Consider the following 12,672-nt stretch of genomic DNA (forward strand, 5'->3'; position numbering starts at 1 on the left):
TTTCTATGATCTCAGCAGCATAGGAATTAATGTGCTTCATAGAGCATTTAATCATTTAGGTCTATTGTTATCCTCATCACCCTCAACCACATTCTAAACTTGATAATTATTCAGTCTCATTTTGTTTGCCAACTGGCTTTACAAAATCACAAAGTAAAAAAAAAAGACAACATTTTAAGCCAACATTCTTGCTTCGACTATTTTTCACACTTAGAAACATAGAAAACATAGAAACATAGAAAATAGGTACAGGAGTAGGCCATTCGGCCCTTCGAGCCTGCACCGCCATTCAATGAGTTCATGGCTGAACATGCAACTTCAGTACCCCATTCCTGCTTTCTCGCCATACCCCTTGATCCCCCTAGTAGTAAGGACTACATCTAACTGCTTTTTGAATATATTCAGTGAATTGGCCTCAACAACTTTCTGTGGTAGAGAATTCCACAGGTTCACCACTCTCTGGGTGAAGAAGTTTCTCCTCATCTTGGTCCTAAATGGCTTACCCCTTATCCTTAGACTGTGACCCCTGGTTCTGGACTTCCCCAACATTGGGAACATTCTTCCTGCATCTAACCTGTCTAAACCCGTCAGAATTTTAAACGTTTCGATGAGATCCCCTCTCATTCTTCTGAACTCCAGTGAATACAAGTCAAGTTGATCCAGTCTTTCTTGATATGTCAGTCCCGCCATCCCGGGAATCAGTCTGGTGAACCTTCGCTGCACTCCTTCAATAGCAAGAATGTCCTTCCTCAAGTTAGGAGACCAAAACTGTACACAATACTCCAGGTGTGGCCTCACCAAGGCCCTGTACAACTGTAGTAACACCTCCCTGCCCCTGTACTCAAATCCCCTCGCTATGAAGGCCAACATGCCACTTAACCGCCTGCTGTACCTGTATGCCAACCTTCAATGACTGATGTACCATGACACCCAGGTCTTGTTGCACCTCCTCTTTTCTTAATCTATCACCATTCAGATAATAGTCTGTCTCTCTGTTTTTACCACCAAAGTGGATAACCTCACATTTATCCACATTATACTTCATCTGCCATGCATTTGCCCACTCACCTAACCTATCCAAGTCACTCTGCAGCCTCATAGCATTCTCCTCGCAGCTCACACTGCCACCCAACTTAGTGTCATCCGCAAATTTGGAGATACTACATTTAATCCCCTTGTCTAAATCATTAATGTTTTATGCATTTCTTCCTGGAATACAAACTCCATCTCACTTAGGAAGAAACTTGTTATTAGTTTACAACTGGATCAAATTATCATTTTATAGGGTGTACCACATTAAAAAAAAAACACAATTTTAATCAATTTAAAGGCAATAATGTTCCCCCATTGGCTTCATAGGTAAAGATATTTGCATAGCACAACACTAAATGAAATAGACCCAAAGGTCACGTGCAATGTCCTCTTTAAAAAAAAATGTTTTGGGTGCGAAGTGCCTTCAAAATGCTGCGCGTGCGCGGTTTACCCCATTGTGAAGCCGGTAAGTGGCCTGCGCGGGGCCTCCAGAGCACTGCGCAGCTTAACAGGAGCATTGGTCACATGTACTTTTGATTCTAGGTCTGTGTTGAGTTAGCTGAGCAACAGCTGAGGTATTGCAATTGTAACTGGAAGAAAAAAAATAATTGTCATGGTCCCCATTCCTAATTGTTATCCAATCCAATGTATCCTGCTGCAAAGTGCATGTGCATGGACAATGGGTAATGCGAGGATAGGATCAAATTAGACTGTGACGTTCTCCACTGTTGAATAGCCTGCCAACTCTCACTGCCTAGGCTCATGCATAAAGAGTGGTCAATTGCATGGCACCTGGGAATCAAACCCAGGCATGTGACAGCACCTTCAGGAGAGATAAAATTGTCAAAATCCATATCCATTTTCAAATTAAATGCTTTCAGGAAAACTTGTTTGTTCCTCATTTAAAATGAAAATCACTTACTTTTGATAAAACGAGGATGAATTTGTCTTTAAAATATGTTTTTTAACTCTATTTTTTCATGGGGTGTGAGTTTTTGTAGTCACATTCTATGGAGGAAACTGGTGTTTCCATTTAATTTTTGTAATCAAACTGAATCAGACAGCAACTCAATCACATATTGCCCATTTACTCCAGTACACTTATTCATATCAGCCGGGGATTTACAGTTCTGTACTCACCAGCCTGCAATTTTCTGTTCATTAAAGTGAATGGGTAAAAAGGTCACAGACTTGCGAGCATAGAGGTAGAATACCCCATGCCATTATCTGTAATAATAAACCTAACATAATAGGAGCAGGAGTAGGCCATACGGCCCCTCGAGCCTGCTCTGCCATTTAATAAGATCATGGCTGATCTGATCATGGACACAGCTCCACCTCCCCACCTGCTCCCCATAACCCCTTATCGTTTAAGAAACTGTATATTTTTGTCTTAAATTTATTCAATGTCCCAGCTTCCACAGCTCACTGAGGCAGCGAATTCCAAAGATTAACAACCCTCAGAGAAGAAATTTCTCCTCATCTCTGTTTTAAATGGGCAGCCCCTTATTCTAAGATCATGCCCTCTAGTTCTAGTCTTCCCCCATCAGTGGAAACATCCTCTCTGCATCCACCTTGTCAAGCCCCCTCAATCTTATATGTATCGATAAGATCACCTCTCATTCTTCTGAATTTCAATGAGTAGAGGCCCAACCTACTCAACCTTTCCTCATAAGTCAACCCCCTCATTCCCGGAATCAACCTAGTGAACCTTCTCTGAACTGCCTTCAAAGCAAGTATATCCTTTCGTAAATATGGAAACCAAAACTGCATGCAGTATTCCAGATGTGGCCTCACCATACCTTATATAGCTGTAGCAAGATTTCCCTGCTTTTATACTCCATCCCATTGCAATAAAGGCCAAGATACCATTGATCTTCCTGATCACTTGCTGTACCTCCATACTATCCTTTTGCGTTTCATGCACAAGTACCCCCAGGTCCCGCTGTCCTGTGGTACTTTGCTGTCTTTCTCCATTTAAATAATAATGTGCTCTTTGATTTTTTTTCTGCCAAAGTGCATGACCTCACACTTTCCAAAATTATACTCCATCTGCCAAATTTTTGTCCACTCACTTAGCCTGTCTATGTCCTTTTGCAGATTTTTTTGTCCTCCTCACACATTGCTTTTCCTCCCATTTTTGTATCGTCAGCAAACTTGGCTACGTTACACTCAGTCCCTTCTTCCAAGTCGTTTATATAAATTGTAAATAGTTGGGGACCCAGCAATGATCCCTGTGGCACCCCACTAGTTGCTGGTTGCCAACCAGAGAATGAACCATTTATCCCGACTCTCTGTTTCTGTTAGTTAGCCAATCCTCTATCCATGCTAAAATACCCCGAACCCTGTGAACTTTTATCTTGTGCAGTAATCTTTTATGTAGCACCTTGTCAAATGCCTTCTGGAAGTCCAAATAGACAACATCCACTGATTCCCCTCTATCCATCCTGTTCCTTACATCCTCAAAGAACTCCAGCAAATTTGTCAAACATGACTTTCCCTTCATAAATCCTTGCTGACTCTGCCTGACCGAATTTTACTTTTCCAAATGTCCTGCTACTTGTTTCTTTAATAATGGACTCCAACATTTTCACAACCACAGATGTTAGGTTAACTGGTCTATAGATTCCTGCTTTTTGTCTGCCTCCTTTTTTGAATAGGGGCGTTACATTTGCAGTTTTCCAATCTGCTGGGACCTCCCCAGAATCCAGGGAATTTTGGTAAATTACAACCAATGCATCCACAATCTCTGTCAAGGGCAATTTCTGTAAGCAAAGCAAGTTTCAGAATATTTGCTACTGCCCTTTAGTCGATATTGCAGATTTTTAAATATTTTACTTGCTAGCTCTGTCCCTTGCTAGTTCATTAACGTTTTAGGCTTTATACAAGGTTGAAATTCAGCCCTTTATTCGTAAGAATTATTTGGATTGCATACGTTATTTTCATTGTTAATATTCGGCAGAACAGCTGTTTGTAACTTGCTTTGTGTAGGAGGTTTGCGTGCTGAAGGATACAAAGAAAATTCAGTACTCTGAAAGGTAACTGCCACTACATTACATTCTGGGTTTCCTACATGAGCAGTCTTTCGTTAATAACCATACACTTAAATCATCAACAAAAGCTGTTACCAAGAGTCTTTAAAACCTAAACGCTTCTAATAGTTTTAACGGAAATGCGACCCAAATAAAAAGAGAAAGAACAAGTCTGGGCATGTTCTTTAAACTACCAAGGTAGGAAGCACACAGCAAGGGACATAAAAGGAGACAGGAAAACAATTGCTGTCTGTGTAATGTAATGCAACAAACAGTAAACAGAGGCAGGAGGCCTGACGTGCTGCTCTCCACCTCTCTGATCCTACATCAAAGATAGTGAAAACTCGGTTGTTACCTTGCGCAAGAAATCCATACTGGCAGACCAGTTATTGAAGCCAAGTTACAAGAAAGGCTTATTTAGTATACTGATATTGATATTCATTTGTTTAATTAGAGGAAACTATACTTGAATTTAGTACAAACCTAGGAATCTAGAATTAAATATGACATTAAGACACAAGCTCAGGACAAGAAGATTTAACAAAAACACAGATTATATTTATTAAGCTGTAGTTTTGTGAAGCCTTTCATTTCAACATCACTTTCTAAAACATGATGTGCTATGGTGAAAATCTTTTTTGTTGAAACAAGCATAATTATGAACCGTTGAAGTCTATGAAAAAGTGTCTCATTTTGATACCTCCCAGGCAGCAATGTTGGGGTCTCCTTAGTCATATCAAGCAGTGCTAATTGGCTATGCTAGATTAGTTATCATGAGCACGTAAACAAAAATGATCCTTTCTTCAAGCTAACTGTTCCTTTTATGATGTGCAGTTGAATGCCTTGTGTATTTTATGTGGATAGCAACCACTGCCGAGTTATGCAACTGCAACCATCACCAAGTCCAGACATGCCAACATTATCAACGACCAAAAAAAGACAGTCATTGTAAGCCCAACGCCACATACAGCAATGCATAATTATTTACCAGTTGCTGATAAGATTAGAATACCAACAACACAACTGACATTAAAGTAAGAGTGGTTTGATTTCTCCTTTCAAAATCATTACCAAATCCTCAGTTAGTAACTCTTAATTTATTATTTTCTTTGTGGTTTCTTTACAATTTAAGTGAATAACACTTCCTGCAGCAAAGTTGCCAAGATGCAGTATCATCAGTGCAAGAACCACACATGCACAAAGGAACAAGCCTAGACATGCAAGCAAACTTGTTAAAATTTGTTAAAAGTAGAAAAAGTCCTACAAGCTGTGTGCTTTAAAACGTTCTATGTTCTGGAACAAGAGACTAATTTTCATTTTCTTCCCTTCACCCACCTCTTTAACCATACCTTACACTTGGTCCTTCCATAAGGTCCCATCTGTGCCATACACCATTCCAAGAGAGAGCATACAATCCATTTTCAGGTCTCTCCTGCTCAAACTCTTTGGTACAGTGAATTAGTGCACTGACATAATCGCTTTCTAAGCAATCTACTCTGGAATAAATAGTGATAAAGTGCAGCACCTTATTGCACCTCTCAGAAACATTTCAAAGTGCTTCACATACAATTAATTACTCTGAAACGGAATGACAATTATTAGGTAACCAAATCCAACAGGCAATTTGAGTTCCACAGAGCTCAATTGAGATGAATGACCAGTTAATGTTAGGTGGTGTTGCCTGGGAAAAACTTAGGCTAGGATTTCAGGAGGACTCTGTGCTCTTCGAAATAACACCATGGGATTTTAACGTCCACCTGAAGAAGCAGACAGTGCCTTAGTTAAAACAACTCATCCAAGAAATGGCACCTTAAACAATGTACCACCCTTCAATACTGCACTGTGTCAGCCAAGATTATGTGCTCAATGCTTGGGGTAGGACTTGAACTTGCTCACTACTTTGACTACCTTTGTTTCTGGAAAAATATGGGAAACAACTTATTTAGTAAGTAATATTTATTGACCATGATTGGTTAAAAGTTGAAATGTAACCTTTTATAATTAAATAAATGGAATGCAGTGCAATTAAAATAAGCTACACTGCTTTGTTAGTTCTAAATGGATCAGGCCGGTTCAGCTCCTCCAAAAACTAGGATCAGACAATTCTGTTATGGCAGATTTTGTCTTACATTTCCCCTCCTATGCAGATATGCTATTCTGGGTCTCCACCCTACTCTGTACAAACCCTATGAGCTACAAGGCTCATCAGTGAGTAGCTGCATAGGGGATTAAGATTGATCAAAATTCTCTCTGGTGCTAGATATGGAGCTCGAGTAAGGAGAGCAGCAGGTGGGGTGAGGGATTAATGTACCCTATATTACACTGTTTAAAAACAAACACCATTATAAATATTTTTCGTGAAGGTCACATTGGCACCTTGCTGCAAAATGTGGTGAAACATACCAGTTTGACAATATCCCTCAAGTCTAATATCAGGCCTGATGAAAGACAATTGAAATTTCAATGAACAGTCATGTTCTTTAACAAATGTACAACTAAAATCTCCTTACACTTTTATCAAATGTGTAAAGTACCATAACTGTGAAATATTGCTTTAACTTTAGACGAAAGTATCAGCCTTGACTCAGTGGTAGCATTCTCACTTGAGTCAGAAGGTCATGGTTTCAAGGTCCACTCCGGAGACTTCAGCACATAATCCAGGCTAACACTTCAATGCAATACTGAGGGAGTGGTACACTGTCGGAGATACAGTCTTTCGGATCAGACGTTAAACAGAGGCCATGTCTGCTCTCTCAGGTGTATGTAAAAGATCTCTTAGCACTATTCGAAGAGGACGAGGGAAGTTCTGGCCAATATTTATCCCTCAACCAATATTTTATATCTCATTGTTGGACTGTGGAATCTTGCTGTGCTGCATTTCCCTACATTACAACAGTGATTACACTTCAAAAATATTTCACTGGCTGTAAAGAGCTTTGGGATGACCTGAGGTTGTGAAAGGCACGATATAAATGCAAGTCTTTTACTTTTCCTTTTCTAAGTGTTATAAAAACAAATGGGAGAAACAACAAATTATCTTAGGAAAAGCACCAATCTGTTAGTGAATAAATTACTAATGGTTTTACATTTAGTTTCTGACACTCAGTATTATAATTTTATTTAAACCTTTAAAAAAAGGGGTTTCACATAAGTAGCAATTTAAAAAAATGGAGACTTGTAGCATAGATCCTGTGTAGAAGTGATTACAGTATTCCGGAAATGTTCTAAATTAGATTTTTCTGGAAATATTTTCATGAATGAATTTACAACAAAAAATGTTTATATCACAGGCTGTAGGGATCAATTTATGAGAACATGTATTAATGATTTAAAAAAAATAATTAGTCTTTCTTTCTATAAGCAATAATGCACTGAACGATGAAAAAAAAATCAACATCTGTACTCCTTTACATGCTCTGTAGAAAAGTGTGAACAAACCCACTGTAAATAACCGTATTATCAACAGGAAAAATTACAGCTAACCAATTAACAAACTGAAATCAGTCGAACTAACAGGATAGGTTATCGCGATTTTGAGAAAACATGTCATCTTTTATTACACCAAGACATCATGATAGAAACACAGAACTTACAGTGCAGAAGGAGGCCATTTCGGCCCATCGTGTCCGCACCGGCCAACAAAGAGCCACATGGCCCTCGATCAGCAGCCCAGAAGGTTACATATAAACCTAAGAGCAATGAACAATGGCGGACAGGTAAAGAGCATCCGGCCCAACCAGTCCGCCCCCCACACAACTGCGATACCCCATGCATCACAACATTTTACACTCCATCCCACCCGGAACCATGCGATCTCCTGGGAGGGGCAAAAATCAGATAAAAACCCAGGCAAACTGGAGAAAGAAATCTGGGAAAATTCCTCTCCGACTCATCCAGGCAACCAAAGCTAGTCCAGGAGATTACTCTGGTTGTATTAGATTCCATGATGTACTTACCATCGTGTCTGCGCCAGCCAATAAGAGGTTATCCAGTCTAATCCCGCTTACCAGCTCTAGGTCCGTAATCGTGCGCATCCAAGCACCTTTTAAATGTGGTGAGGGTTTCTGCTTCCAGGTAGCGAGTTCCAGATCCCCACAACCCTCTGCGTGAAGAAGCTTCCCCTCAAATTGCCTCTAAACCTTGCACCAACCACCTTAAATCTATGCCCCCTCACAATTGACCCCTCCACCAAGGGAAATAGGCCCTTGCTATCCACTATATCCAGGCCCCTCAAAATTTTATACACCTCAATGAGGTCTCCCCTCAGCCTCCTCTGTTCCAAATAGAACAAACTCGGCCTATCCAATCTGTCCTCATAGCTAAGATTCTCCATTCCAGGCAGTATCCTCGTAAATCTCCTCTGCAACCTTTCCAGTGCAATCACATCCTTCCTATAATATGACGACCAGAACAGCACACAGTATTCCAGCTGTGGCCTAACCAGTATATTATACAATGCCTTGGCCAATAAAGGCAAGCATTCTGTATATGTCTTCTGAGCCACCTTATCCACCTGGCCTGCTACTTTCAGGGATCTATGGACAAGCACTCCAAGGTCTCCTTGTTTATCAACACTATTAAGTGGCCTACCGTTTAATGTGTATACCCTTTCCTTATTAGCTCTCCCAAGCATCACCTCACACTTCTCTGAATTAAATTTAATTTGCCACTGTCTTGCCCACCTGACCAGTAGATTGATATCCTCCTGCAGTCCATGACTTTTGTCTTCATTATTAACCACACAGCCAATTTTAGTGCCATCTGCAAATGTTTTAATCATACCCCCTATATTCAAATCTAGATCATTGATGTATACCACAAAAAGCAAGGGACCCAGTACTGAATCCCACTGGAAACATCCTTCCAGTCACAAAAACACCCTTAGCTTCCTACCTCAGCCAATATTTGGTCCAACTTGTCACTTTGCTCTGGATCCTATGGGCTTTTACCTTCATGACTAGTCTGCCATGTGGGACCTTCTCAAAAGCTTTGCTAAAGTCCATATACACTACATCGTACACACTACCTTCATCGACCTTCCTGGTTACCTCCTCAAAAAATTCAATCAAGTTAGTCAAACACGATCTTCCCTTAACAAATCCGTGCTGACTATCCCTACTTAATCCTTGCCTTTCTAAATCTAGATTAATCCTGTCCTTCAGGATTTTTTCCAATAATTTTCCCACCACTGAGGTTAGGCTGACAGGCCTGTAATTACTCGGCCTATCCCTTTCTCCCTTCTTAAACAAGGGTACCACATTAGCAGTCCTCCAATCCTCCGGTATCATACTTGAATCCAAAGAGGACTGGAAAATGATGGTCAAAGCCTGCTATTTCCTCTCTTGCTCCGCTTAACAGCCTGGGATGCAGTTCATCCGGGCCTCGGGACATCTACTTTCAAAGCTGCCAAACCCCACAATAATTCCCCTGTAACTATGTCTATTTCGTCCAGAATTTCACACTCCTCCTCGACAGCAGTATCTGCATTGCCCCTTTCCTTTGTGAAAACAGACGCAAAGTATTCATTAAGAAGCATACCCACATCTTCCACCTCCACACACAGATTACCCTCATGGTCTCTACTAGGCCCCACTCTTTCTTTAGTTATCCTCATGCTCTTAATATATTTATAGAACATCCTTATGTTCTCTCTCAACGTAATCATCATTAAGTCCATCAGACTTTCATTCCTATTTTGTTACCCAAGCCACAAAATAGTTTCTGTTAAATCTATGGCATAAAGAGATAGTATGGCAAATCTCATGTATTATCTCTAATGAACCATATTAACAGTAAAATCCCAGTCAGTCAATTTGACAGTTGATGAGATTTATTAGCTACTGAGGGGAACATTGTTGAGAATTGCATCAAACAGCGTGGAAAAGTCCAGCAGCTCACCAACCTGGTCTAAAAAGGTGTCCTGCCAACAGCATACACATTACTGGGGCTCTAACTAGCAGAAACTGGCCATGATAATAGAGGGAATAAATGGTTAAAATAGCAATTGACAGATGCCTAAAGGATTGCTCTTTAATTGCATAATTCAACAATTTCAGTACTAGTAACTAAAGTACTCAGCAAGTTTTATAACTACCAATTAAACTTACCCAAGAAATCGGCATATTTCTTAGTAACACGACCAAAACATGATTAATTTCATGTCAGCAAAATGCATGCTCAGTACCTTTACATGATGACTGACTGAATCATTTTAAATATAGTAAATGCTGCCACTTATTGATCAGAGACAGAATTGCACCCATGAGATTGTAAAGGCTAGTTGTGAGGACTCTAAACATCGCATACCCATCAGAAGCTACTTTGTTGAACACAAATGCTGCTTATAAAATCAACCAAAATAATACAGAATATAATTTTCATGAGACATCAAACAAGACTTCCAGTAGAAACACATTTAAGCAAAAAGCATTGGCCCACAATTTGCTGTAAAAATAATGCCGTTATTTATGCACAAATGCTACAGTAACTTCAGGAGGGGGCAGATTTGTGGTTAAATGCAGTTGTTGTCCGAGATGCTTTATGAAAACAGCATCGCCCCCTCTGGCTCACCATTGAAACATAGAAACATAGAAAACAGGTGCAGGTTTAGGCCATACGGCCCTTCGAGCCCGCACCACCATTCAATAAGATCATGGCTGATCATTCCCTCAGTACCCCTTTCCTGCTTTCTCTCCATACCCCTTGATCCCCTTAGCCGTAAGGGCCATATCTAACTCCCTCTTGAATATATCTAATGAACTGGCATCAACAACACTCTGCGGTAGGGAATTCCACAGGTTAACAACTCTGAGTGAAGAAGTTTCTCCTCATCTCAGTCCTAACTGGCCTACCCCTTATCCTAAGACTGAGTCCCCTGGTTCTGGACTTCCCCAACATCGGGAACATTCTTCCTGCATCTAACCTGTCCAGTCCCATCAGAATCTTATATGTTTCTATGAGATTCCCTCTCATCCTTCTAAACTTCAGTGTATAAAGGCCCAGTTGATTCAGTCTCTCCTCACATGTCAGTCCAGCCATCCCGGGAATCAGTCTGGTGAATCTTCGTTGCACACCCTCAATAGCAAGAACGTCCTTCCTCAGATTAGGAGAATAAAACTGAACACAATATTCCAGGTGAGGTCTCACCAAGGCCCTGTACAACTGCAGTATGACCTCCCCTGTTCCTATACTCAAATCCCCTAGCTATGAAGGCCAACATGCCATTTGCCTTCTTTACCGCCTACTGTACCTGCATGCCAACTTTCAATGACTGATGAACTATGACACCCAGGTCTCATTGCACCTCCCCTTTTCCTAATCTGCCGCCATTCAGATAATATTCTGCCTTCGTGTTTTTTCCCCCCAAAGTAGATAACCTCACATTTATCCACATTATAATGCATCTGCCATGCATTTGCCCACTCACCTAACCTGTCCAAGTCACCCCGTAGCCTCTTAGCATCCTCCTCACAGCTCACACTGCCACCCAGCTTAGTGTCATCTGCAAACTTGGGAGACATTACACTCAATTCCTTCATCTAAATCATTAATGTATATTGTAAATAGCTGGGGTCCCAGCACTGAGCCCTGCGGCACCCCACTATTCACTGCCAGCCATTCTGCAAAGGACCCGTTTATCACGACTCTCTGCTTCCTGTCTGCCAACCAGTTCTCTATCCACGTTAGTACATTACCCCCAATACCATGTGCTTTGATTTTGCACACCAATCTCTTGTGTGGGACCTTGTCAAAAGCCTTTTGAACGGTGAAGTTGCTGTACTTGTGCAGTAGATACAAACTAAATGCACCCACAAAGTTAGAGCTGGTCTGAAGTAACGCAAGGAGCCTGTTTTGCAGCTATTTAAAGTCCGTGCATGTTTAATTAAGCCTAGATTAGTTGTCAAAGATTCTTTTAACGAGGTGATAAGTGTTAATTACTGCCAATGAACCAATCCGACACTGAAAATTAACTTTTACAAGTGTGTAGTCTCATTCCTTCAGGTATTAATTATTGTTGGGAGATATTAAAAATGTTAAATTTTAAATGACATTTAAAAAAAAAATGTTCTTCGTCTCTTTTTTGTCGTTTAATTCAATCTTTCTTTCCCTCTCTTTATTTCTCTTTCTGTTCCTCATTTGACATTGAATTCAACCTCTAATTTACATTTCTTTGTTAGTCTTTGTCTGTTCATTTCACAATCCTTCAATCTGATTCGTTAAGGAGGTACACAGTTGCTTGCCTTGTTCACTCAGGTCTCCGATGCCCTGTTTCTCTCGCTACGACTATCAGTTTGCACTTCTTGCAACTTGTGGCGCAAAATATTGGCAGGATTAAATGGGCACGGACAAGACTAACTAACAGTAAATGCCATTCATTGCCTTGCTACAGTAAATTATGGGCTATTGACTCATAAGAAGCATTGATGAGCGAATACAAGAACAGATGCAGAGACATTTTATAAGATATATAATTTTGGCTAATAATTAAAATTAAAAAATTACTTATAGATGAATAAATTATTTCAACTAAAAGTTATTTAAAAATAAATGATACTGTTTAATGATTTAACCTAAAAACATTTTGGTAAAAATGCATAACCAAATGATG

At 40.2% G+C, this 12,672-nt stretch overlaps 1 protein-coding gene across 6 annotated transcripts in view; it reads right to left on the minus strand.

Annotated features, from left to right (window-relative positions):
* The window catches only part of opa1 (OPA1 mitochondrial dynamin like GTPase), a 130,051-nt gene that overhangs the window by 21,822 nt on the left and 95,557 nt on the right, over window positions 1-12,672 (minus strand). The gene's annotated exons all lie outside the window — the stretch shown is intronic.

This window comes from Pristiophorus japonicus, chromosome 6 (genome assembly GCF_044704955.1).
Source record: "Pristiophorus japonicus isolate sPriJap1 chromosome 6, sPriJap1.hap1, whole genome shotgun sequence".
NCBI classification, from domain to species: domain Eukaryota; kingdom Metazoa; phylum Chordata; class Chondrichthyes; family Pristiophoridae; genus Pristiophorus; species Pristiophorus japonicus.